At 39.6% G+C, this 26,711-nt stretch overlaps 1 protein-coding gene across 1 annotated transcript in view; it reads right to left on the bottom strand.

Annotated features, from left to right (window-relative positions):
* The window catches only part of LOC122564836 (serine/threonine-protein kinase Nek6), a 266,799-nt gene extending 256,989 nt beyond the window's left edge, over positions 1 to 9,810 (bottom strand). The window contains exon 1 of the mRNA XM_043720147.1: positions 9,719 to 9,810. The gene's annotated coding sequence lies outside the window, so the exon portion shown is untranslated. The remainder of the gene's footprint in view (positions 1 to 9,718) is intronic.
* Positions 9,811 to 26,711: the final 16,901 nt, after the last annotated feature.

Raw genomic sequence — 26,711 nt, 5'->3', positions numbered from 1 at the left:
ATAATTTCATCTCACATTTTGTCTGTGTGACGTGTCACACAATTTGGATCTACATTATGAACTGAGGGACACAAAACTTTGTACAAGAATTACAGTTGTAACACATGTAAGCATTTTAGTTTGTGATCCCTTAATTTGTCAAGAGATTACGCTGGAAATGTATTTGTCTTGTGTCACTATGACAGTCATAATTAATGAATACCAAAGATAAATTTTCATCTTCTATAAACATAATGATGAATTATTGTCCAACTTAGAGTGTAATATAAATTCACATGGGTGTGTGTTTTCAGCTGTTGTGTGCTGGTAACTCTGATGTAGTTTAATACTTCCTCTGACACCAGTGCTCTGTCTGGAAACACAACGCAGGAGATTTGCATCAGCTTGGTATAAGGTTGACCTGCTGCGAATCCCCTCCACATTTCAGTTATTAATCAAATGTCAACTTTGGGGTTGTGCAGGTAATTTAAAACCTCCCACCAGTACTGCAGAATCAGGCAGTGCTCAGTGTAAACCCTGGAGAAAGATCTAATTCAGTTTGGTTCAGCAGGACCTGAACTATGCAGTATCTCTGTGGAACTTGGCCATCAAGAGGTTTAAGGTAACACTGGAGTCAAACAGCTGTAATCGCTGAAGATTAATGCCGAAGATGAACATGAGAGAAGTCCAGCTGCTTGCAGTTAAGCCAGTGGATAAATAACATGTTGCAATGTACGACTGCAATTCCTTCCCAGGAAATGTTAGTTCCAGATGCCAAATGCCACATTGACACAACTGTACACTATAGTACAATAAAACTTGAAATAATGTTTGGTATAATCATTAGATGATTGAAAACATTCATGAACAAAAATTGCATTGTAAGCTTTTTAATTACATTTTAATTTATTTAAACATTCAGCACATTACACTAATGAAGGGAATAATCAACATGATACAAGTCCTCCCTCAGCAGCATGTTTGTCACAAGTGAAATGTTCTAAACGTCACTGAAGTGTAAGCGTAACTTTAACTTTGTACACTTTTCCAGGTGAAGAACTTGCCAAAATGTAAATGGCTGCACGCTTGGTACTGATAAGGGCCATTTGAGACCATAAGGGGTCAGCCAGCCCTGCCCTTTTATACTTTATTGGTCAGAGCATTGAGTACAGGAGTTGGGATGTCATGTTGTGGCTGTACAGGATGTTGGTTAGGCCACTGTTGGAATATTGCACGCAATTCTGGTCTCTTCCTATCCTATGTTGTGAAACTTGAAAGGGTTCAGAAAAGATTTACAAAGATGTTGCCAGGGTTGGAGGATTTGAGCTACAGGGAGAGGCTGAATAGATTGAGGTTATTTTCCCTGGAGTGTCGGAGGCTGAGGAGTGACCTTATAGAGATTTATAAAATCATGAGGAGCATGAATAGGCTGAATAGACAAAGCCTTTTCCCTGAGGTGGAGGACTCCAGAGCTAGAGGGCATAGGTTTAGGTGAGAGGGGAAAGATATAAAAGGCACCTAAGGGGTGATAGTTGTATGGAATGAGCTGCCGGGGTAAGTGGTGGAGGCTGGTACAATTGCAGCATTTAAAAGGCATCTGGATGGGTAGAGGGATATGGGCCAAGTGCTGGCAAATGGGGCTAGATTAGGTTAGGATATCTGGTCAGCATAGATGAGTTGGACCAGAGGGTCTGTTTCCATGCTGTACATCTCTATGACTCTAAGTTACTCTAGGCCAAAGTAAGGGTCTAATGCACAGGGGTACAAGCCATGGCCAACAGTGGAACCAGTGTATTGTTAGTGGTGACACCAAAAGAGCTACTCATTGCTTATTAGTGGAGGATCCTTCGGGAAAAGTGTCTTCCAAGCACATTTGAGAAAGGCAATAGCAAATCACCTTATGTATTATTTTCCTGGGTTATATTACTGATTGAAATGGAAAACTCTCAAATAGCAGTAAAGAGGAAAAATGAGCAGACATCCTGCCCTTGGGCAGATCACACTACAACAACTCAGGACAGAGTCAGCATTGGGAAGGAAGGTGGGTGCCCGTCTGCATCATGGCCTCCAGTTGAAAACTCAGGTGGTCAACAAAATAGATTATACTGTTTTTTTCTCCTTGTTGAATAAATCTCGACGGAACCCTCAAGCACATTTCCAACTGAAGATAAAGAAAGTGTTGAAATTCTAAACAAACTATGTTGCGTTTCAACTCTGTTTTTCTCTCCACAGATGCTCCTATTCCTGCTGTGTCTTTCTAGAATTTTCTGCTTATGTTTCAGACTTCCAGGATCTGCAAGAATTTGCTTTTATAATAGAATTTCGAAAGCAGTTTGAACCAATGTCTCTTAATAATCTCAGGAATTATATTCTGGGCCCATAACTGTGTTCTGTGAAAGTTTTCTATATTTTCTAAAAACACCTAAATATAGTTACAAGGTTCAACCCTGTTTCTTTCAAGATCTGGTTGTTATTAAGAAGTTAGATGAATTATTTTTCTTGAAGTTAAAGCACATACAAGACATAAGTTAAGTTTATCACAATTTACATAATGAAAGGTAATATTTTAACATAACATATCTTCTTATCAGAGGGTGCATCAAGAACACAAAGACTTTGAGCTTTCCTTTGTTTGATTGCAGTTGAGAGTAAGCAGTTTCTCAAGAAGGGTCAATCCACGGCCAAGTTTCAAAAACTGGTGCTGAGTTCAAAAGGATACAGAAAGATAGAGCTTCCTATCAGGGAAGGTCCTGTACCAGCACGTGAAATGCTCTACTTGGTTCCAGTCAAATGCTCTACTTCCTTCCAGTAAAATGCTCTACTTGGTTCTATCTGTCCACTATGCTGCAGATGACGGATCTGTCCTTGTTGCCACAGAATACTCCAAGTAGTTGGACCATTCTGTATTACCTGTTCCATGTGAAAATTTTATCAAGGAAAACATCTTTAACCACAAGTCCACCAGGAAGCGATCAGCATGTGGCATTCTTGAGAACCTGTGGGAAATGGAGAGGGTGGATCCTATCAAGGATCTCTGGTACATGAAGAACAAACAATGCTTGTTTGCTCTTTATATGCAAGGACTGGCACAGAACTGCTCTATTACCTGTGCACGTACATAAAGATTTTTAAGGATAAAGTATACTTTTGCAATAAAAAACCTGTTTACAAGCAGTTAATAAAGAGTTCTGATGCAAACATCATAGAAACAATGGTAAATATACAAGTATAGCAGGCACCCAGAGAGCTCAGGGATCCCTGATCCAAGGAATCTCATAGCTATATGTGTAGACATTCTGAGCAGATTGCCATGGGTTTATTGCAGTTTGCTCTCAAAGACATCTCTTTTGTAAGTAAATGAGCCATTTGCTATCTCACTGCGGAACTGTTAACCAAGTGTTCTGTCATTTTCACTGCCTCTATCTTATTTGGAGGTCCACTTTCCAAAACATTACACCTGATGGGAACTGGGAGATGGTTTCCAGGAGATGGCCTCATTGTGCACTTGAGGGCAATTCCCAAGCGATATTTATACATCTGAATCAAAGATGACATAAAACTACTTTGCATCGGTATGAAAACTGAATTGCAACTATTCCCTTACAAAATTTCCCAAATATTTGTTGTGGCTTTGGGCAGCATGGTGGCTCAGTTGTTAGCACTGCTACCTCACAGCGCCAGGGACCTCAGTTCAATTTCAGCTTTGGGCGACTGTGTGGAATTTGCACATTTTCCCTGTGTCTGCATGGGTTTCCTCCCACAGTCCAAAGTTAGATTGATTGGCCATGCTAAATTGCCCAAAGTGTGTAGGGATTTGCAGGCTAGGTGGAGTAGCCACGGTAAATGAAGTGTTACAGCAACAGGGTGGGGGGCGCTGGGTTTGGATAGGATGCTCTTCGGAGGATTGGTATGGTCTCAATGGGCTGAATGGCTTCTTTCTACACTGTATGGATTCTATGATTCTTTAGTTCCTGAAGCAATATGGTCCCAGTTTACAGTTCTGGAAACCAGTTGCCAAAAAACTCACGTACCCAATACACAAAGCCAGTTGATGAGGATGCAGATGTATTGAAACAATTGCTGAGTAAAAGCTAGTGAGTACAGATGTATTATAACTGCATGGAACTCACGCACTCGCTGGGGCTTGACAAACATTTTCACTTGTCTCTCCCAATTTGGCAAACTGTCTGGAAATATTTGACCTCTTACTGTATGGTTTCATTTATGATCCTATTTAAAACCAATAAAGGTCTACAGCTTTTGAAAAAAAAACCTCTGTTACATGCTTTACCATTGCAAGCTGAAAAAAACGTTCCCATCATATTATTTTAAAAGAAGATATGAAAATTGATTTGTTACAAGATATATTTTATCACGATGCAGGATTGAATGCATTAGACATTGCCTCTTTTACTCTGGGACACGCATTCAAATCCCGCCAAATTGTTGAAACTAAAATCTCATCAGTCAGTGAGTTGTCAGAGTCTTTTAAGTAAAACACTTGGATAAATGCAGTTCCCAGTTAACACAAGGTACAAAATTGTCCCAAATTGAGATTTCATTCAGTGGGGCTGCCTGATATCTGGCGTTGGACATAGAGAATTGTTGTTTACAGTAGCACTGGATTCTTTACTAGTGTACAGTTGAAACTGTTGTTCTTTTTGGGAGATGTTGGGCATGCAATTTTGGTATGCTTCCTATCGGAAAGATGTTGTGAAACTTGAAAGGGTTCAGAAAAGATTTACAAGGATGTTGCCAGGGTTGGAGGATTTGAGCTATGGGGAGAGGCTGAACAGGCTGAGGCTGTTTTCCTTGGAGCATCGGAGGCTGAGGGGTGACCTTATAGAGGTTTACAAAATTATGAGGGGCATGGATAGGGTAAATAAACAAAGTCTTTTCCCTGGGATCGGGGACTCCAGAACTAGAGGGCATAGGTTTAGGGTGAGAGGGGAAGATATAAAAGGGACCTAAGGGGCAGCTTTTTCACGCAGAGGGTGACACGTGTATGGAACGAGCTGCCAGAGGATGTGGTGGAGGCAGGTACAATTGCAACATTTAAGAGGCATTTGGATGGGTATATGAATAGGAAGGGTTTGGAGGGATATGGGCCGGGCGCTGGTAGGTGGGACTGGATTGGGTTGGGATATCTGGTCGGCATGGACGGGTTGGACCGAAGAGTCTGTTTCCATGCTGTATATCTCTATGACTCTAAATAGAGGAAGCTTTATTTTGAATCGAATTTTTATGCACAAGCTGCCCTGAGAGTGGCTGGGCCAATACAGAATACACTTAATTCTTTAGGACAAACTCACTCCCTTTGATAATCATCAGTTTTTCTGAAGTTAAATTATATTTAGTTTCACTTTCTTTTTCTTGGGCTTGGCATTGCTCCTGGTAGTGCAACTCTTTGAACATGAGTTTTGGCCTTTCATTAAAGATCATTCAGCTCGCGTCAATTAATTTCAGAACAAATTTTTTTGTTCTGAAATTATTCCACCAATTTCTCTCTTCCCTTCTTTTACCTGCATTCTAGCTGCTTTCAAAATGCTTAATACAAATTGGCAACACTTGGCTCTTTGGAATAATCAGATGCTGATGAATATTAAAGCTAGAGGATTAAAACCCAGATCCGTAGTGCAAAAGTTTAGCATTTAAAAATTAAAGATCTTTAATTCATTCCTGTAGCAACAATATTCCACCTGAAATTGGTTTTGTAATCCATAAAAATAATTAAGGTATTTCGCCACGTCGTTTTTGGGCTAATTTATTGCTGATAGGGAATGAGAATTTGTGCTCCTGTGAATTTTGCCTTCACATTTGACTTGAGTTTGACTACAGAAAGCCAGATAGTGAAAGGTGACACTGAAGCAAATCTTTGTACAGTCTTGCATTCAATTAGAGTAAAAAATATATACCTCCAGATCCACCATCACACAGTTCAGTAAGTGACTCCTTATATACTTCTCAAAACCATAGAAGAAAATTAAACCATGATGGCTCGGTGTTTAACACTGCTGCCTCACAGCCCCAGGAACCCAGGTTCAATTTCAGCCTTGGGCTACTGTGTGTGTGGAGTTTGCACATTCTCCCTATGAGTGCATGGGTATCCTCCAGGTGCTCCAGTTTCGTCCCAAAATCTAAAGATATGCAGGTTAGGTGAATTGGCCGTGCTAAATTACCCATAATGTTCAGGGATGTGTAGGCTTGGTGTATTAGTTAAGGGTAAATGTCGACTATTAGGGTAAGGGGAATGGGTCTGCGTTGGTTACTTTTCGGAGGGTCAGTGTGGATGTGTTGGGCCAAATGTCCTGTTTCCACACTGTCGGAATTCTATGATTCTAAAAGATGATAGCCACTTAAATAGATTTGTAATGAAAAGCAAATATTCAAATAAAACTTACAAAATTTAAATTAAAATGTAATCATGGGAGAGAGAGGTGATGCATGCCACTCCTATGGTGCCCATCAGCCACATGCCAGTGGACACCACATGCTCCCTCTCCAGGGATATTCAGGCATGAAGACATGCACTCAAGTGAAACCCATCTGCAACTAAAATCTCATAACTGACATACAATTAATATTGCAATATTGGAATTTGGTTCTTCACAAGCTGAATACAAAGTTCTGATTCTCTCTTTTGACAAAGCAAGATAATACAAATACTGCTCTCCATTCCCAACAAATCCACAAGGTCCACGACCACCTTTGTTCCAGAAAGAAGAAGTGACAAACACTTTTATCCTATTCAACAAATTAGCTTGGCAAGGAGTATGGAATGTATCATTTTCCATTCAGCCTGACCACCTATCTAGCAAGAATGGAGTTACATATTGAAGGAATGCTCTATTCTTTTTTTTAAAAAGGTTGTACAAATTTAACCCCAAATTGACCTAAATTGAGTATTTGCATTTGTATTCAAAATAGTCACACTTTGAACTATTTAGCTGTTCAATTAAACACACATGACTGCTGGTGTACTGATGGAGAGAGATGAGGTGTCCTGTTTATGGGCTTCTTTTAGTGCTCAGCTGCATAAGAAAAAGGTAAAGAAAGTCAGCATTTACTCTCATTCTGAGGATAGCATATTGTTTATGCATTCATTCAAAATAACCCAGGAGTCAAGCCAGAGCCATCTGAGTGTACCAAAACAAGAAATATGACACTCTGTCCAGTTGGTAATCTTGCAGCACTTCTAATTCACACAAGAGATAGCATCATCAAACCGTATTTGTAAAACGTCCCATCTCTGATTAGAACTTTATGGATAAACATCACCAATTGTACGAGATAACAATAGGCTACTTCATTGCGGAGAAAGTGAGGGCTGCAGATGCAGGAGAGTCAGAGATGAAAAGTGTGGCACTGGAAAAGCACATCAGGTCAGGTAGCATCCGAGGAGCAGGAAAATCAACGTTCCAGGCGTAAGCCTTTCATCAGGAATTTGGTGGGAGGGGAGGGCGCTGAGAGATAAATAAGAGAGTGTGGGGGCAGAGCTAGGGGGAAGAGCTTCAGGGTAGAGGAGACGATCTGGGGCCTGCAGTGAGAGAGAGATTCGCTGAGATCTTTGTTGAGGGAGGAGGAGAATGTCTTCAAGGTGGGCATCTTAGAAGAGGCTTGGCAGTAAGGTTACAATGAGTAAGAGAAAGTGGGGACTGCAGACACTCATTGTGTTCAAGTAGTTGGGGCATTCAAACTTATTTGCGTGTCAATGTATGTGAGCAGACTGAATCTGAGTGTGTTGGTTTTGGATGTACATGTTAGTAATGTGCATTTCTCTAAACAAAAACTCGCAAAGTGCCTAAGGATTGGGCTCCAGTTTGATCCTTCTCCTCTTGGCTATCTGGAACGGAACAAACTCTAATGTTTGCAATGTGTGGGGCAAGAGCAAACCTTTGGCACAGCCTGTACAATATTAAAAAGTAATTACCCGGGAAGCAGAGCTATATGTGACACACAGTGAAAGTATAATTAGGCCTGTTGACTGAGAGTTTTGTGTATCCAAATATTGCTTCATAGTCAGTTTGTGCAGCTTTCTGCTGAGGTTTACTGTTCCCTGTAGCAGATTGTTTAGTGGGGTAGGGGGTAGGTAGAGTGTAAAGCTGAGTGCAATGCCCCAGGACCTATTCCTGGCACCTACCTACCTGCTCCTACAGCAATGATACACACAGAGACAGGTAGCTACTAGGCCAGCCCTCCTGTGCATCAATTGAGACTCAATCAATGGTCACTGAAGGCTATTGTCCTGCAGTGGGTTCAGGCAAAGTCAAGAATGGAGTCTGATGACTTCTACTGCTCGGGATAGTGGTTGGGCCAAGGAGAAGCGGGTACCTCCTTTAGGGCCAACACAGCCCTTTGGAGACTCCAACAATGAACCACCCCGTAATCGTCTGGTTATTTAGCTGGGGATGAAAATGTCACCTCAAGCCATTTAATGACGCACTGTTCGTTAAGTGCTTATTGGGCAAAACACCAGATTGTGTGCAGGCTCATTCACTTTGGAGAAGGGAAGACCCCGGCTGACAGGAAAGTCCTGGGCTATGTCTTTCACCACCTAGCTTCTCCTTTGGGTGAAGTTCCTCACCTCTTTTGTATTTCAATAAATAACCTACCTGTTTTAAGTAAATTAGGGAAGGAAATAAGATCTACACAACTCCATCCTGCCACGCAGTTGGATTATATTGTGCGGTACCAACATGCTGTGGTTTTGGAGCTTCTTATAGCTGACAGTGAAGTAATATTTAAGTTCCAACTGGTATTTTATACAACCTAATGCATTAATTCTACATGTACTAAAAAAACCCCTGGTTGACCTCCAACATTCCTTTTTGATTATTTTGTACCTGATTGCCTGACGCTGTTTCTTTTCAGTACAGTTTGAGAAACAACATTTTGATTAAATAATCTTCCTACATGTTATTTTTATTCTCGAATTCCTCTGTCACTGGGCCTCATTAGTCATAACAGTCCATAATTTTCTATGGGAAACGGTGTTGTATGATACTTTTACCATTCCTTGGAATTTGCATGAAACTGCTGCACCAGTTTAATTTGTAAAGATAAAAATCAACATTGAAGTTATGTCCCTGCTCATTTCATAAATCATGATAATATCTTATATAATTAATATGTGCTATATTACCACCAAATACATTATTACAAAATAAATATGGGGAAAAGTGCAACTGTACTGCAGAAGCTTCTCTGATTAAATATTCCTAACAGAAATGACAAGGGAAACATAAATGCAAACTTATTTACTGCTAAGCTTCTGGAATATATTTACCAAGTGAACCTTAAAAATGCTTTACATTTCCAGTTGTACAGCATTATTCCAATTTACATCAACTTATGAACATTAGTCCAACAAAATCGTCATACACCATCTAATGAAAAGGTGCAATGCTTATTATAATGGTAACTTGAGAAAGTGGATTTTCCACACCATAAACCACATTAGTATTGCATTCTCAGTGAGATTTGTTTGCCTACAAGTTTTTGATGCAAGAGTTCAAATTCAATCTGTTGTTCAGATCCTAAGAACACTTCTCGAATCCACTAACATAAGGGTATGCAGCAGTTTGTTTACATTTTGCTGACAATAAGATCACTTTTTTTGTGCAGATACAAAACCTTAGTAAAGCATGGTGCAAACTTTCCACATTACAGGTCTCCTCTTTCACTTATAGCAAGCAATATTCTAATATTTGTTTTAATCAAAAAAAGACTTTGCACTTACCTTGAAATGCGTGTCTTGTGGCAAACAGTTACCGGGTCAAACATGAAAGTAATCAGAACTAGCAGTAGGCTTGTGCAATGTGTGCACTTTAATGTAGCTCTCTCTCTTCCCTTGTACTGATTTCTATTGGTGTTTGATGAATTCACTCCCACAGTACCTGACTGACGTGGCCTACAGGGTGGGGACTGGAATTCAACAAACCAATTGTGATAAAAGGCTTAAATACCGACATACAAAATGAGAGGGTGTACTGTGTTGAAATTGCTATGGGGAGGTGAAAGGTTGTAGAGACAATAAATATGGGTAATCATAATTAGTTTGAATCTTTTGATGGTTGTGGGGCAAAATCATTGCAATGCGTTTGCATGGTTGCCTCAAAATCTTTGGATTATAAAAGTAAACTCAGCAAAAATATTGGGACAAACCAGAACCAAAACTTATCTAGAGGTCCAGATAAACATTATTAAAACTCTGTGGGGTTTGTAATTTGTCCAGTTTAGCCCTACAAGTTTCAGGCTCTGAGCGTTGAAGAATTTTATGTTGGAACAGGAAAGACAATGACCCCATAAAACACACATGAAGTTAAAAATACAGTCACTTCACATGTATTACATCGAAAGGAAATGTTTACTTGTCATTTGCATCAAAAACTGATAATTATGACACTGCACGAACAAGACACTTATAATTACATTTTCAATGAATTAATGAAATACACATCAGTACGATATTTGAGAGGTTATCTGTTTCTGGTGAGTAAGCTGTTTTTACAGTGTCAATAAACTTTTCACCCTTCAAAGCCTAAGAGGTGTATTTCAACGGGGAAAAGAAATCCTATATAAAAACAAAGAACCTTCCCCTCCCCATCAGATGGAAGGCAAAAACCTCTTCAACCCGGGAAGGTCTCCAAGTCACCCGATACATTGAGCCAGGAATTTTAAAACATAAACATTGAGGCATTCAAAATGGTGAGGCAAGCATAATGAAGTTACTTAGAAGTAAGAGATTCACTTTGGTTTGTTAGGCTGCCAAAGCTGCAAAGTAACATAACCATTGCCTGGCAGTGTAGAGGCATTAACCTGTTCTCAGTTAAACAAAGCATCAGATGAAAATTAATGAAAGATGTTGAAAGTAATGTTTGGAAAACCTATTTGTATACTGTATTATTAAAAGTCTAGCTTAAGGTACATATATGTTATCCAAAAACTGTACTTTCAGTTGTTACTATTTTGGTCACATGTTCCTTTTTCAATATATTATTACTATGTCAACTGTCACAATGTAATATAGTTCTGACCACTAAGAATCTCTGCAGCAAGTTTTCACTGTCCCTGTTTCAGCACAGTATCCATTGTTTATTTGTAAAAAGGAAAAGGAGATATTCATCAAATGATGTTTGGTAAAGTCACAGACAACTGACTTATTATTTTTATTATAATTCTTGTATCTGTTGGTTAAGACAATTTATAGCAACAGCCACCTGATTGTTCCTTCCCCCAATATCTGTATTAGCTTGTGGTGATCAGCACACTACGCACAATAATGTTTTAAAAAGATAAGTATATTGATCTATGAAAATATATAATCCAAAGCAGAACAAATGACAGACAGGAAGCTCATTCAACAATTCATAATCACTTTTCTTTTTTCTAAAAAAAAATTGGAGAATTTTTCCAGCTATTAGAAGCAAGGGATGTGGCAGCAAAGTGAGTTTGGGTGGGGGCGTCAAGAAATGTTGGAACAGTAATCCAATATTCTGCATTGTCTTGATATCCCAAACTTGATCACCAATGAGGTTGGGAATGTCCAATGGATGAAATGTGCAGCCAGTTAGGGCCATTTACCCGATAAAAGCCCCATTTAATGTGGGAGTTGGCTCTTTTCCAACAGAACATATTTTAGTCACCATCTCAGGAAGGAAGATGAGTGTGCGTCAATGAGGGTTCTGCTCACCGCTTGTCCAATACTATAAAGGGGGAAGCCTGGATTGAATATGCCAAGGCTGATGGGAACAATCTTTGAAGTAAGACAAATTTAGTGTCATTCTACAAGCCCAGCTAATGAGATGAAGGGCTGCATTGACCTCAAGGCTGTGATATGGGCTCCATGTTTTCTGAGGCTGACTGGCTTACTGCTATTCTCTAATGAAAGCTGGACGTTATTGTTTCAACAACAATGGGTCTGCCTTTCCCAATGTGGCATCCACCTTCTTCCTTTACCACTGGGCATGCTGTCTGTGGCCCTTTAAGTAATCCACCTGCATTTGGGTTTCTGAGTCCTCTTCCTGACAGCTGCACCTAACCCAATGCCAAGCTCAGAGCTGCGTCTGATTGTGCTGTTCTCTGAAAAGTTCAGCTTGGAGGCTCAACACTGGTTGGACTGGTTTGCCTGTCTGGATGGTTCTGATACTCATCAAAAGTTAAATCGGTATGTTTCACCCATTGCTTATTAATTCTATTTTCAGAGACACTTGATAAGGCGCAGCATAAGAAACATAGTACATAAGAAAGATTAAATTACCTAGCGTTTGGATAAAGGATGCAGCTACAGGGTTGTAAAGATGGGCAGGGGACATAAAACAAAAAATTGACAAATAAAAGGGACGTTCAAATTTTTGTTGTTACAATATAAAATACAAATAAAGACAGATTTCAGCAACTTTTGAAATGGAATTGGAATAATAAAATATGGAGTGTTGGCACAATGAATGGATTTATCTTCTTCTGCCTTTAATTTCAGTGAATGTTCATTCCCAGTCAGCTATCCATCGATGAGAATAACATATGCAGCACAGGAAGGGGCCAGCATCTTCTCTCAATATCAGTTCATCTGCTTTGTGTTTTTGACTTTTTTTACACTTAGTGATATGAGAATAGAGATACGGAAAATTGGAGCAGCTCAGTTCAGGGATGTCATTGTCTAGCTTTTCCTGCTTTTATTGCCCATCCCTAATTGCCCTTGAGCTGCTTTCTCAGCTTTTCGCTGAAATTGGTGTTTAGATGTGGGTATCTGACATACAATTCACCTTCACTCAGGCATGTGCTGATTGGTCAACTTGACCATTTTCGAAAGGAAACAGCAATAATGGAGCTCTCTGAAGTCTGGACTTAAATGTCAAATGCAATAGCATGCTGTAGCTTACAAGCTCCATGTGTTTAATAATGTTTTAAAACATACCTATTCCAATATTTTTTCATTTCTCCACGCAGTATTTCCAGGATCTACTCCAACAATTTCAATTGCTCAGACAGTCTGTTGCTTTTGTTCTCCTACATTTTTAAATATCTAATTCTACTCATGAGAGGTGTAATAATTTGTCATCCATTACTAGCCATCATGTTTAGTTCCTGCCACATACTGTTTTCAGTCAAATATATGTTCTCATAATAAAGTCACCAACAGCTGGCCATGTGTAAAGTGAGATACACATGAAATATTTTCCTTATTCTCTGAGACTCTGAAAGAGAAAATGATTCAATTGACTCAATTGTTTGAAACAATTTTACTTTTATCTGACTTCTAATTGATAGTTTTCGCTGGGAAAATGGTTAAAGACCATTGATCAAATTTTCTCATTGAATGTAGGAATCGGAAGGTGGGTTTGATTCCTGGTCTTGAACCTATCTCCATCTCCAGCAGGCCTGGGGCGCAAAGAACCTAAAGGTGAATCTGTCACCCAATTAGTGGCAGGGGTTAAGAGTGGAAATGGAGGCAGGACTCTAGTGACGTGGGTCACATTCTGGTAATTTGTTTGGCTGCTGTCTCTGTCTGATGTTTAAGAAAAATGAAAGGAGCTTCAAGTTTAAAGTGGCCACAGCAAATGGAAAGTTGGGACCACTGATAGAAATCAATGCTTTCTGATTCTAAAACTTTATTCCCGTGCAGTACTTTCACCTTTTTTTACATTAAATGAAATAGTTCTATTGGTGCTAATCCTGTTACCACCAGGATACAGCTGGTCAGTTTCAACAAGCTCCTAATGGTCACCACTCTCACAAAAATCTCACAAGGTAAGAAAGTGAGGTCTTTATGAGTTCCTACCGACCATGAGCCATCCAATCAAGAAGGTGAACAAGGTCATTGGCACCAAGCCCTCCTCCCCACATCCTCAGGAAAACCATTATAGCTGTGAACAGGCAGCAGGCCAGCAAGCCAGCAACCCCATTCCTCCTTCAGAACAGGAATGTCCAGCACCAAAATGGAAGTTGTTTGGAATCTCTGAATTGTCTACTGAAACAGACCTCTTATTTCATGAATCTATGGCTTGCTATCTTTGAATATGACTTTTTGAAAGCTCACAATCTCTGGCCTAGCTCATATGCAATGTTCATTGGTTTGTTGCCATGCCATTGCTTTTAATTAAGACTTAGTTACATGGTCACATTATAATAGTCTGTATACTTTTCAATAATTAAATACAGTAACCTCATAATCTGTGGCATTTGTTTTTATAATTGAGTAAGACTCTGAATTCTACTCTATATGTGTGATGTTTTCTATCTAAATAAAACTGGAGATTTGTTTTCTTTGGCATGTTAGTGCCATGATCTCATCACTCTCACAGTAATCCATTTTGTATAGCATTTCTATGAGGGCACCTTGACCTTCAAATAACCCAGGAACAACATGTAACTAGTGCTTGTAAAATCTCTAATAAAGGCAAAATATGATATATCTCATAATGCTGGTTAATTAATGGTCAACATTATCTTTCTTTTATGACTTCCAACAGCCCTTAACTGTCATCACTTTCACCACAAACAACTTCTACTTGTGTGTAGGAAAAATAGATGAATGTTAACAGTAACAAGATTTCTAGACATTTGAATTGATTCCCTTCTTTGTGATAACTGAAAACAGTGCTTCTGCCAATGGTGATCAGATAATCTACATTCTGGGATTGTCTGATGTCCAACCAATCATCCTGTTTTCCGATACTTCCATGATAGAAAGCTTCCTTTAAGGTCTGGGCATAGACTAGGGTGGAGGGTTTGAGATGAGATAGGTTTAACTAGCTCACTTTCTCTCCTTTGTGGTTGGTGATTCAAATTAGTAGAGGCATTAAAAGTTCTCCTGACTCTGGACATTAGATCTTTCTACATCGCCAATCCTGATATTGGACATCACAAATTAACCTGTTACACACTTCAAACCTCCAGTTGTGGATTCACATCATAATTCTATTGGAAATTTGTTTTAAATGTCTAATAGCAAGAGTCGGGCTATCAGGAAGAGGACTAACAATGACCATCTGATTTCCCAGCAGATGGATTGGATTTTTAAAAATCATATATGGCAAAATTATACTGAAGCAGAACCAAATTGTCCAGGTTTCCCACTGGAAAATTTGAGAATTTGTTATCCAGTTCATTTTATTTTAACTTACAATTTTCATCAATGTCTAATCAGATGAGAAGGGATGAAGGAGATCCTCTTCTTATGCACCCTTGTGATTGGCTGCAACAAAGATTTTTAATGTTTTTAGGATGCATCTATTTAACACTTCATCTAAGATACAGGTCACTGGTTCAAAAATGAAGGAGCTAATTACATGGCTTTCTTTGACGAACTTACTGACTAACCCTGAAAAAAAAGAAATGTAACATTAAAGAGGCATTCAGGAACAGGTATAAAGTTTAAAATGGAAGAATGTCTAGTACAAAAAGGAAAGATCAAGAAGTTTATTTTATTCGTTCATGGGATGTGGGCATCATTAGCTGGGCCAATATTTATCACCTATTCCTTGTTATCCTTGAGAAGGTGGTGGTGAGCTGCCACTTGAATTGCTGCATTCCATTTGGCATAGGTACCTCCACAATGCCACTAGGGAGAGAGTTTAGGAGTTTGATTCAGTGTCAATGAAGGAACAGTCATAAATTTCCACATGAGGATGGCATCTGGTGTGTAGGGAAACTTGCAGGTGGTGATATTCCTGTGCTGCCATTTGTTTCTAGGTAGTACAGGTAGCTCAAAATCCCAAAACTCCTTCCCTTACCAATTTTGGGTTGCCCACAACAAATTGACTGGTTAAGTTTACTTTGAGAAGTGTTGAATGGGTTGTGTGAACCAAGGGGAATTTCCTGTCCATCATTCTTGTATGTTTGTATTATACTCAAGAAATATTTGTGAGCGTTGGAGGTTATTTGTCAATAAACACTTAGTTTAGCGTTAGAGAGCTTTGAAATATTGGGAAACAATCTTTCTTTCAACCTGCAATTAACTAACTGAAAGAAACAAAGTTTATCAAACATTAGTTACAATTGGTGGCAACATTCAAGCCTGGATTCAAGGTCACCCCCATCTTCTCAAGGACAACTAGGTACAGGGAATAAATTCTGACCTAGCCAGTGAGCCCACATCCCATGAGCAAAAAACAATAATCTTCAAATCTTTAGCTGATTTGCAAAAAAAAAACATTTTTTACTGATGAATCTTTACATTAGAGATAGTTGTTATTTGTCTAAAATAAAGCATATTCCTTTGCACCTCATTATTATTTGTAGGTAACTTTAACAGTAAATATCATAATCTTTGAAAGCTTTTGAAATTTAGTATCATGTCATCTCCAAGATAGGAGTGGCATTTTTTACAGAAATAAATAGCATCTTCCACATCAGGGAATATCTGGAATTGATTACTGATATCATACTGTGCTATGTTGAGTTTTAAACACGATTGTACCAGGTTTTTGACACTGTGAATAAGCTAATCTTAAGATTAACTTACATGTTTTGATATGAATAAAGTTACATGAAAACCTTTATTACAAACTCAATGGTCTGTAATGATACTTTGATTTTTATTTTTCACTTTACCTTTGAATAAAGGTACATCCTTAGGAACAATCAAAATTACATTCAATCACAACAATCTGATGGAATGGACCAAGAAACATTTGTCAGAGGCAAATAGAATAGACAACCTTATAACAAAATTGATGGATGCATTGAAATGAAACCATGTTCATGTGGTGGATACCAACTCACTAAATAACTTCAAATTAGATCTGTTTCTTTCTTAACAGAGATTGCCTCATTTAAAAAAAGATTGGTATTGTGAGGAATCATCAGGATCAGAGAGCCCTCGTAAATATATTTCAGTCGCTAAGGAGACTTAGAAAATCATTTCACAGATTTTGTTCCCTAAAATTGACCTGCAATTTATCTGGTTTCCCACCTCTTGTAGGGGCACACGTGATTTTGTTTTGGGCGTAACTATTTTGCTATAGACAGTTTCACAATTGTGTTGGTTGAGTTATGTGGAACACAGGGAATTTCCTGTCTGTTACTGCTATATTATACTCAAGAGATATTTGTGTGTTGGAATTTGGTAGTCACTAAATCTTTAGTTTAGCATTAGAGAGCTTTCTTTCACTGAAAACAATAAATGCTGGAGATCACAGCTGGTCAGGCAGCATCCATGGAGAGAGAGCAAGCCAACGTTTCAAGTCTAGATGACTCTTCTTCAGAGCTGATGCAATCTTTTTTTCACCATTCGATCAACTGACTGAAGGAAGAAACTTAATCTTACTTCTTAAAACAGAATAAAACAGGGAATAGCAAATGCTGGAGATATGAAAGGACTCTGATGAAGAGTCACTAGACTCAAAACGTTAACTTTGCTTTCTTCTCACAGATGCTGCAAGACTTGTTGAGTTTCACCAGCAAATTCTATTTTCATTCTTAGACCAGAATTTCTAGCATTCACTATATATCCACAATAACAACAACTGGTGGCAACTTTAAAGCTTGTTTTAAAGGTCTGCCTGCTCCAGAGGTCTGTTATAACATCTCGTTCACTTGAGGGACAGGGCTAATAGCGGCACTCAGACCTGAGACCAGCACAGGTTGAGATTCAACATGAACCATCGTGGCTCAACAACATGGGGGCGGCACAGTGGTTAGCACTGCTACCTCACAGCGCCAGGGACATGGACTCGATTCCACCTTTGAGCAACCATCTCTGTGGAGCTTGCACATTCTCCCTGTGTCTGCATGGATTTCCTCCGGGTGCTCCAGTTTCCTCCCACAGTCCAAAGATGTGCAAGTCAGGTGAATTGGCCATAGGGGATGCAGGTGGGGTGGATCTGGCAGGATGTTCTTTGGAGGGTTGGTGTGGAATACATGGGCTTCACACTGTAGGGATTCTATGCTGGACAACATTTATACTTACAAAGCCATTGGGAATGCAGAACTGCACTGCTTTCTAAAGTTAACAGCAACTTGTAAAGTCACCAAGATGGAAAGAAATAGTTTTTGCTCAGTATTCCAATTTTGTTTAACTACAGCCAGGAGCTAGAGGTTTTCTTGTGATTGTAAACTGCGAGCTTCAAATATGCCAAGATTTTTATATACTCATCACCAGCTTTTGTTCAGATATATGTAAATAAATTCTAAGTCCTGCACAACAATGGATTTACTGAGAAAAATGTGAAGTCATTGTATTTCTAATTTTCCATAAATAGAAATGGGTACATTAATACCACACTGCTAAAAACTATATCAAATCCACTGCATATTTTGTAACCCAGGCACATTGCTATTAGCACATCTCTAACCTGCAGTCAAGCCTTAAACAATGCATTCATAGACTTTCCACAGGCTTTCAGACATTTGCAGGAACTAAGTGTTTATATTACAACTGAAGCATCATTTTCGAAGCAGGTTTCTGTTAGCATATGTATTGATTGGCTGGAAACCAAAATAAATTTAAAAGTCATCCAAAACTGAAAGCACTGAGGCAAAAAGGAAAGCATTGATCCTATTTCAATTGAAACTTATGCAAGGCAATACCTGATTTGAGAATAGCAAATCAGCATGGGTTTAAACTATTTCAGGGGAAATTGGGCGATGGAGTGTGTTAGCTCACCCTGAGACTTTCATTTAAATCCAGCCAGGACTGTTATAACAGAATTCCCCTCAAGTTCATCAAGCTGAAGGAAGTCAGTGTTGGGAATTGCAGCTTTTTCCTGGTTTTGGCATCTCTGTTAATAACAGAGCTTAACATGGGTCAGATGCGGAGGGAAGATCTCTCAACAACTCCCCAGTTCTCCTTAAACCTGAGCTTCACAAGAGACAATCCTGCTGACCTCTGAATCATGATGCCAATGAATCCTGACTTGGGCAGTTTTACATTGTGGGCTTGGACCTCCAGGGAACCAGGTGGAAATAATTGTAAACTCACAGCATTCAGACATTTTTCAGCTAGTACAGGAAAAGTATTTTTATCCATTATTCCAGACAGATTCACATATGATTCAAGATGAAGGAACTTTTTAACTACATTTTTGTTGGTAATAGCTATAGATTTATGTCTCTCCTCTGAGCATCCTGATTTTGCAGAAAACATGGTAATCACCCATGAAGATTAGGCATTCTATTTTAATAGTTTCATCAAGGTCATCTATAAATATAGTGACTGTTGAAAGCAGTCCAATTAGAACTCTTGTCATTGATCACTGCTGTTTGTTCCCTGTTATTTCATTAATTCTTTATCCAATCTATTATTTCCTCCTTCTGTCCCAAGAGATTTAACTTTAGCCACTAGTCTGTTATGATACACTTTATCAAATGTGGTCTGAAAGTCATGGTATATAACTCAGCCACATCACCAGTAGCTAATCATTCTGTCACATCTTCAAATAATTCCAATCAATTCTTTCATATTATCTTCCCATCTTTAAGTAAAAATGAATGCCTTTGCCTCTTTTAGAGTCATAGAGTCATAGAGATATACAGCACAGAAATAGACCCTTCGGTTCAACTTGTCCATGCCGACCAGATATCCTAAATAAATCTGGTCCCATTTGCCAACAATTAGTCCATATCCCTTGAAACACTTCCTATTCATACACCCATTCAGATGTCTCTTAAATGTTGTAATTGTACCAGCCTTCTTTAAATGATTTTATCTCTTAGTAATGAACTCCAATAACTTCCTACCATGATATTAAGTTAACAGACTGATTGATTCCTCCCTCCTGTGTCTCCCATGTCTCTGATCTTTTTAAACTTAACTATTGCCAAGTCTTCTTGTATTACATGTATAATTAGTGAATTATTATAAATTCCAACCTCTGCTCTCTTTTATAATCTCATTTCCTTCAATACTCTAGGATATGTTCCACCCAGTTTATTTTCTTATGAAAATGTAAGCATCTCATTTTTTTGTGGATTAAAATGTAATTATTTATCACAATTTTCCACATAACTTCTGACATCTCTCTAATTCCTTCCTAATTCCTGATGATGGGCTCTTGCCCGTAATGTTGATTCTCCTGCTCCTCAGATGCTGCCTGACCTGCTGTGCTTTTCCAGCACCACACTCACGACTCTGATTTCCATCATCTGCGGTCCTCACTTCCTCCTAATTCCTTTCAATGCCTGTCAACCATTTACAACCATTTTGTGTAGTTAACCATTTTGTGGATAATATAGAATATTTCTATCCTGTTGCTTTTCCTCCCCCACTATCTCTGCTGTCACCTTTAAGGGTACAGTACCAACTTTAAGAATGTGAATATCAGAAGTAAATATAGTATAATGAAGAGATACATGATTTGTTTTCTGATAGGAACGTGATGCAATTTTATCCCACCAAAAGAAAGAAGCCATTTGTTTTAACTCTAAAGCCACTCAGACTTAGATTTCCCTCCCCTGGAGGAGTTATAGTCTCCTGAATTTTGTAAATAGCAAGCATACATTAAAGGAAACAGTGAGGACTGCAGATGCTGGAGAAGTCAGAATCAATAAAGTGTGGTGCTGGAAAAGCATAGCAGGTCAGGCAGCATTAGAGGAGCAGGAGAATCGACGTTTTGAACTTAAGCCCTTCATCAGGAATGTGGAAGGGGAGGAAGAGGTGGGCTGAGAGATAAATAGGGGGTGGGGCTAAGGTTGGGAGAAGGTAGCTGGGAAGGCAATAGGTCGATACAAGTGGGGGGTAATTGTGATAGGTCGGTGGGGAGGATGGAGTGGATAGGTGGAAAGGAAGATGGACAGGTAGGACAGGTCAAGAGGGAGGTGTTGAGTTGGAGGGTTGGATCTGGGATGAGGTGGGAAGTGAGGGGTGGACGGGGGTGGGGGGGAAAGATTTGGAACCTGATGTTAATCCTGTGTGGTTGTAGTGTGCCGAGACAGAAGATGAGGCATTCTTCCTCCAGTTAGCGGGTGGCTTGGATTTGGCGGTGGAAGGGGGGGGCCAGGATTTGCATATCCTTGGGGAAGTGGGAGGGGGATCTGAAGTGGTTGGGTAGGCAAGAGCACAAGACCAGTTATGTACACTGTATATCTTACATGGCAGACTGAACAAAGTTATCCAAAAGGATTCCTAACCCTGACTTTGGCTATGTACCTGACACAGTGGAAGCTACCCCAGAATTTTTTTTCCGTTCAGTACAAGTAGTTCTCCTATAGCACGATAGTCGTGTTCCCGCGTAACATCATGTTATAGAAAATCGCGCAATATAAATAATGGGGCCTTTGGGAATGACAGAGTTGGGGTGAACCGCCAAAAATACCAGTAAAAATCAAAACCAAAATAATAGTTAGCCTTACACAAATGATAGCACTGTCTAAGTAAATCTTTAGATCATTTTTTAAATGAAATAAAACAGTAAATTTAACACTTTAACACAAAAATCATTGACAACAGCACTGCACCTTCCACGAAGTACTTCACCAGAAAGCTCGCGAGTTGACTAACCATGTGGTGCCGATGTGGAAGTCCAGTCCCCCAGTTTGAAGTAAAGTTTCTTCTAAATGGAGACGACAATTCCCAGTTTCAAGCTAAATTTCAAGGCTTACAGAGCTGATTGCATTCCTGTTTTAATTGAACACACTGAATTTGCATTTTGCAGTCAAAGGATCCTGAGGCTGGGTTTTGCTGTTCAGCTAATGCCGGGAATGGAATCATGTAACAGCGAACGGGAGTTCGCTTTATGAAAAAAAGGTCCACAATTCACTAATCATGTTACAGCCAAATCTCATTTAATAAACATGTGTTCTAGGAGAACTACCTGTTCTTGACTATTGACTATAAATCTCAGAAAGTAGCAGCTGTTAAAGGATAGCAGCTCACCATGAAAGGGAAATTGTCATGATGACTGAAAGGCTAGCTAACTGTTCCCAGTGAGAGAGTGCAAATATGCAGCACTGCTACTTTTGATGCTGAAAATTTAACAACCATGCTTCAGGAGATCCATCTTAATGTCATGATCCTCTCAAAGACGTAGGCCACTCTCTGGTAAGAGTACAGATTCCAAATGTGTGGAAGGCTGCTTAGTCAAGGCAGTCACCATCAGATCGGACTATAAATGAGGAAAATTGGCTTTTGGCTTTAGGAACAAGGCAACGGGAACTGCCCTTCACAGTTTATCTATGAGGTGGTGTTGGTGGCCAAGAAGCAACAAGTGGATGCTGACTTGACCACAAAATACCTACACTTGTAACGACAAAAACAGAAAATTTTGGAAAAGCTCAGCAGATCGTTTGAGAGAGAAATGGTGTTAATAAGAACAAATGAACATAACAGCATAAAAATAAGGAGCAGGGGTAAGCAATTCTGCCCCTTGACCCTACTTCACCATTTTATAACAATCATGGCTGATCTCATTTTGGTTTCAACTCCTCTTTCCTACCCGCTAACCCATAACAATTCAACACTTTGCTGATTAAAAAATCTTTCAGTCTCCTCAAATTTTTTCAGCATCCTGGCATCCACTGCATGCTACAAGTAGTGAATTCTACAGATTCATCCATTATCCTTGCCGCTTATCCTAAAACTAGGACTTCTTGTTCTACATTGCCCTCCAAGGGGAAACATCCATTCTGTGCCTACTTTGTCAATCCTCTGTCAATCTCTCCTCATAAGACTGAACCTTCTCTACCCCCAATGTAATTACATCCTTCCTCAAGCAAGGGACAAAACTGTATGTAGTACTCCAGATGTGGTCAAGTGGATAATATTTCATCAGAACCAGAAAACATTATGATTATAACAGGTTTTGGTAAGTGCATCGGAAGAGAACTTGGGTTTTCTATTCATGTTATGCATGAACAGTCTGTGCAAAGGAACTGAGCACACTGTTACTAGGTTTACAGATAACACAATGATAGGTGGTGAAACAGGTAGCGTTCAGAAGGTGAGGCTGCTGCAGAAGGAGTTGGACAGAGTAGGAGAGTGGGCAAAGAAGTGACACATGGAGTACAATGTGTGAGGTTATGCACTTTGGTAGTGTCAACTATTTTTTAAATGGGGAAAGCCTTCAGAAATCTGAAGCACAAAGAAATTTAGGAGGCCAAGTTCAGGAATCCAAGATGGATAATGTGAAGTCAGGGAAATTGTAAACAAAGTTGACGAAATCGTACAGTTTGGGACAAAATCAAGAAACAGTACCAATAAAGTCATCAAGTAATCCATATTTGGAATTATTATGGAATCATCTGGAGTTTGAACTATGGTAGAATTTCAGTCCCAATAACAAATTGTGACCCCACCATCTTGCAAATCAGTTAACTCAATCCCAAAGCAGATAGTGCACTTTAGATACTTTAAATGACTCAGTCATACATTCAGAAGTATAATTATTAACTGAGACACCAGGGAATTACCCAGTGTAATCTCCTTGCATATCCCATCAAAAAACATAACAATTCTCAAAGCGTATGTGCACACTACACTGACTTTTAACTTCTTGCATAGAGCACAATAGATAACTCAGCAGCAAAGTGTCAGTTACAGCATTTGCTGCATTAACCATATGGATTTTTGTTTATTCAGCAGGATAATGGTTAACATGGAATGACACTATCTTAGAAATTGTGATGAAGAATATATTTGTGAAGGATGTAGCCTAATTTATCTCCGAAACTCTTTGCTGAAACAGATGTTTCTGTGTAAACAGAGATATAAAAGCCTGACCATTCAGTGCATACCTTTTGTTGTGATGCAAATAAATGGGCAAGTAGCCTGTTTGCTTCATTCTTTTTGCATTGGGTCTTAGCAGTCAGATCTACCATGTCATTCCTGTTTCTGGTCAAATTAGGTAGAGTACTGGCTAGCATAATTCTATATGTTCAGGGACAAAAGACTTCTCCTTCTCTTATAGATAACCTGACAATTAAAATTTTAGATTATAAAATGCGTAGAATTCACAGAACAAATCCACTCTCACTTAAGCTAGACCATTTATAAAGTAGGCTGAATGAGCTATTGGGGAGAAAGTGAGGTCTGCAGATGCTGGAGATCAAAGTTGAAACTTTATTGCTGGAACAGCACAGCAGGTCAGGCAGCATCCAGGGAACAGGAGATTCGACGTTTCGGGCACAGGCCCTTCTTCAGAATGAGCTCTTGAAAGATCTCCAGTGTTTCCACAAATTTAACCTGATAAATTTAAAAATAAAAAATACCCTAAACTCCAGCATCAGAATGTGATTCAACACAACGCAAATGGAAAGTGGGTCATGCAATCTGTGAGGGTCATAGAGTAAGCACAGTTTTACTGCTAAGACCTCAGACTGTGGACTCAGTGTATTGCTCAATATGCTGCGCAGTTCAAGATCTGTCTGATTACAAGCTCATAATGTGATCTTTTCCTGGCCAATATACATACGTTAAACAATGCCACTAAAACCAGATTACCTAGACCTTTATCTCATTGCTCTTTGTGGGAGCTTGCTCACCACAGATCACCTGCTGCATTTGCTATGTTGTAACAGTGGCAACAGTTCAAAATTACTTCATTAAGTATAAAGTGCTTTGGAAAGTCTTAAGGCCCTTTAAGACATTATACAAATACTAGTCTTTTTCAATTTCCAGATGGGGCCTGTCAAATTGCGACACCTCTCTATAGGAAGGTGATAAAAACAGTATGGAATCACACCTAGGATTGAATGGAAATATTAATTGCTGCTAGCGAGGCAAAGGTGGTTGTTTGCGAGAAAGAGCAGACCTACTCCAGGTGCCTGTCATGATCCAGTCTGGAGGTTCTCAGTGCAGCATAGTAATACAGGACTGTCCTCTTTGGCAATCCTGGGGCACTCTGGTGTGAGACAACAAGCACACTGACTGCCTGACAGGAGAAGGTCATCAACAAAAATGGATTGTCCACAACCTAAAGGCTTTGCAACACCTTCTCAAAATAAAGCTCTGGCTATTGCTACCACATAAGATTCCAACCATTCCACCTTTCCATCGGGAGAGGTATCCCTTTAAACAAACACCCGACAAAAGAGACCAGCATGACATTGAATCATCTGCTCACAGATGAGCTATGTGGTCAGCTAGCTAACACTGACTTACATTGGTTTTGAATCTCCAGCCTCCTTGCATTGCTTGTCTTCTTGCTGCACAATAGGTGAGAAGCAGATCTAAAGACGATATAATAAAACAGGTTGCCTGGGATAAAGTGACACCTACACAAGGGATTGACCACAAGGGGAGTTGGTTGACTGTCCAAAGCTGAGGGCTATTGCCAATCTTCTGGTTTCATTCTTCCTACCTTTATCCATTGATTAATTTACTCAGTCATTCATTTAAACACAACAGAAAACTACACAGCCATGAATGTTCTGATAACTGTTCCTTATCTGTTTCTATGGGTGTTCCAAGTGACACTTGAAGAACCTTAGCTACACAGAGCAATCTTGTTGAGGTGATGGGATTCTTGGTTGCTGACTGGCGAGTCACATTTCCCCCTGTTAGGGAGGACTGCCATATCTCATGTCATATCGGCATATGGTGGGTCATTCCCTTGGGTTCAACTATCATGGGGCATAAGCCAAGAACTGCTAGTCAACCAACTCTCCATTGACTGGCAGCACCACTTATGGAGGTGGTGGCTGTTGCCATTACTACACATACAAGGCCTTTAATCAAGGACAGTTACAGGTACAGGCAAGAGATGGCAGGGGAGGGGGTCACAGGATGTGGGTTGTGGGTAAGTGAGGTTGGCTGCAAGACCATGGGGGCACTAAGCTCAGCTACCCCCACCTACTCCCAATCCCTTTGTACAAGGAATCTCTGGGAGCCCATAAGCGAACACACCTCATGGGTTTACATGTTGTGTTCCCTGCCCGCTTAATAGGAACAACAAAATGTGGCCATTCAATGCTGTGGCTGGTAACAATATCTATAGTCTGACCCCCCCCCCCCCCCCATTGTCCCATCATCTCCAGCCTGCTCTCCACCACCTCCCGACTCTGATATGCTTCGCTGCTCTCAAAAGGGCATGAAATTCTGGCCTCAGTGGTATTGAATCCATTAAAATATATTTCTATACACAGTGTAAATGACCAGCTCAACTATATTCACTCAAGGAGGTTCAGATAGGCATTCAGAGGTGGTTGCACCATGCTGAATTTAGTGCACAGGTGATCAGGAGGCGGCGGTAGATGCCGATGAGGACCAGGAATTTGCTGACCAGAGTATCTTCTTTCTGCAACTATGGAATGTTGACTTAAAAACAAAGATGGCTCTTGAGCACTTGGTGTCATCAAGTTGCTGGAAGGTGTGGTAAGAACTCTTGAAGTCTCGTGATTGCAGATAAGTTCATTATCCATATCAGTGCAGTTACTTCACAACATTATTAAGTAGCTGAAGTGGTGGTAAGGAATAAATAGATCAAAGTGAAAATTACTGACTAAACAGAGCAACAGCCTCAGGACAGGAGAAAGAGAAAGTCAGTTGACAGTAAGGGTGCAGACTGTCCTGTCAGTACAGAGTTCTGATGGAGGAACCTCACTGAGCGCTGGTCAGATGTCATTAATACATGGGGAATAACTTTGTTTTCTAAACTTTAAAGTTGTTGGTGCCCTGGGAATTTTGTACCATTTGCTTTAGTCCTAATCTTGCTTTATTGAGATGTGTGTATTTCACTGTTTTAAAAGTTTAAAATCACACAGCACCAGGTTATACCACCTGATGAAGAAGCAATGCTTCGAAAGTTAGTGCTTCCAAATAAACCTCATCATAGAATCCCTACAGTATGGAAACAAGT

Source organism: Chiloscyllium plagiosum, chromosome 30 (genome assembly GCF_004010195.1).
Source record: "Chiloscyllium plagiosum isolate BGI_BamShark_2017 chromosome 30, ASM401019v2, whole genome shotgun sequence".
Lineage (NCBI taxonomy): Eukaryota > Metazoa > Chordata > Chondrichthyes > Orectolobiformes > Hemiscylliidae > Chiloscyllium > Chiloscyllium plagiosum.
Note: the sequence above shows the minus strand (reverse complement) of the source record. Positions and strands in the feature narration are given on the sequence as shown.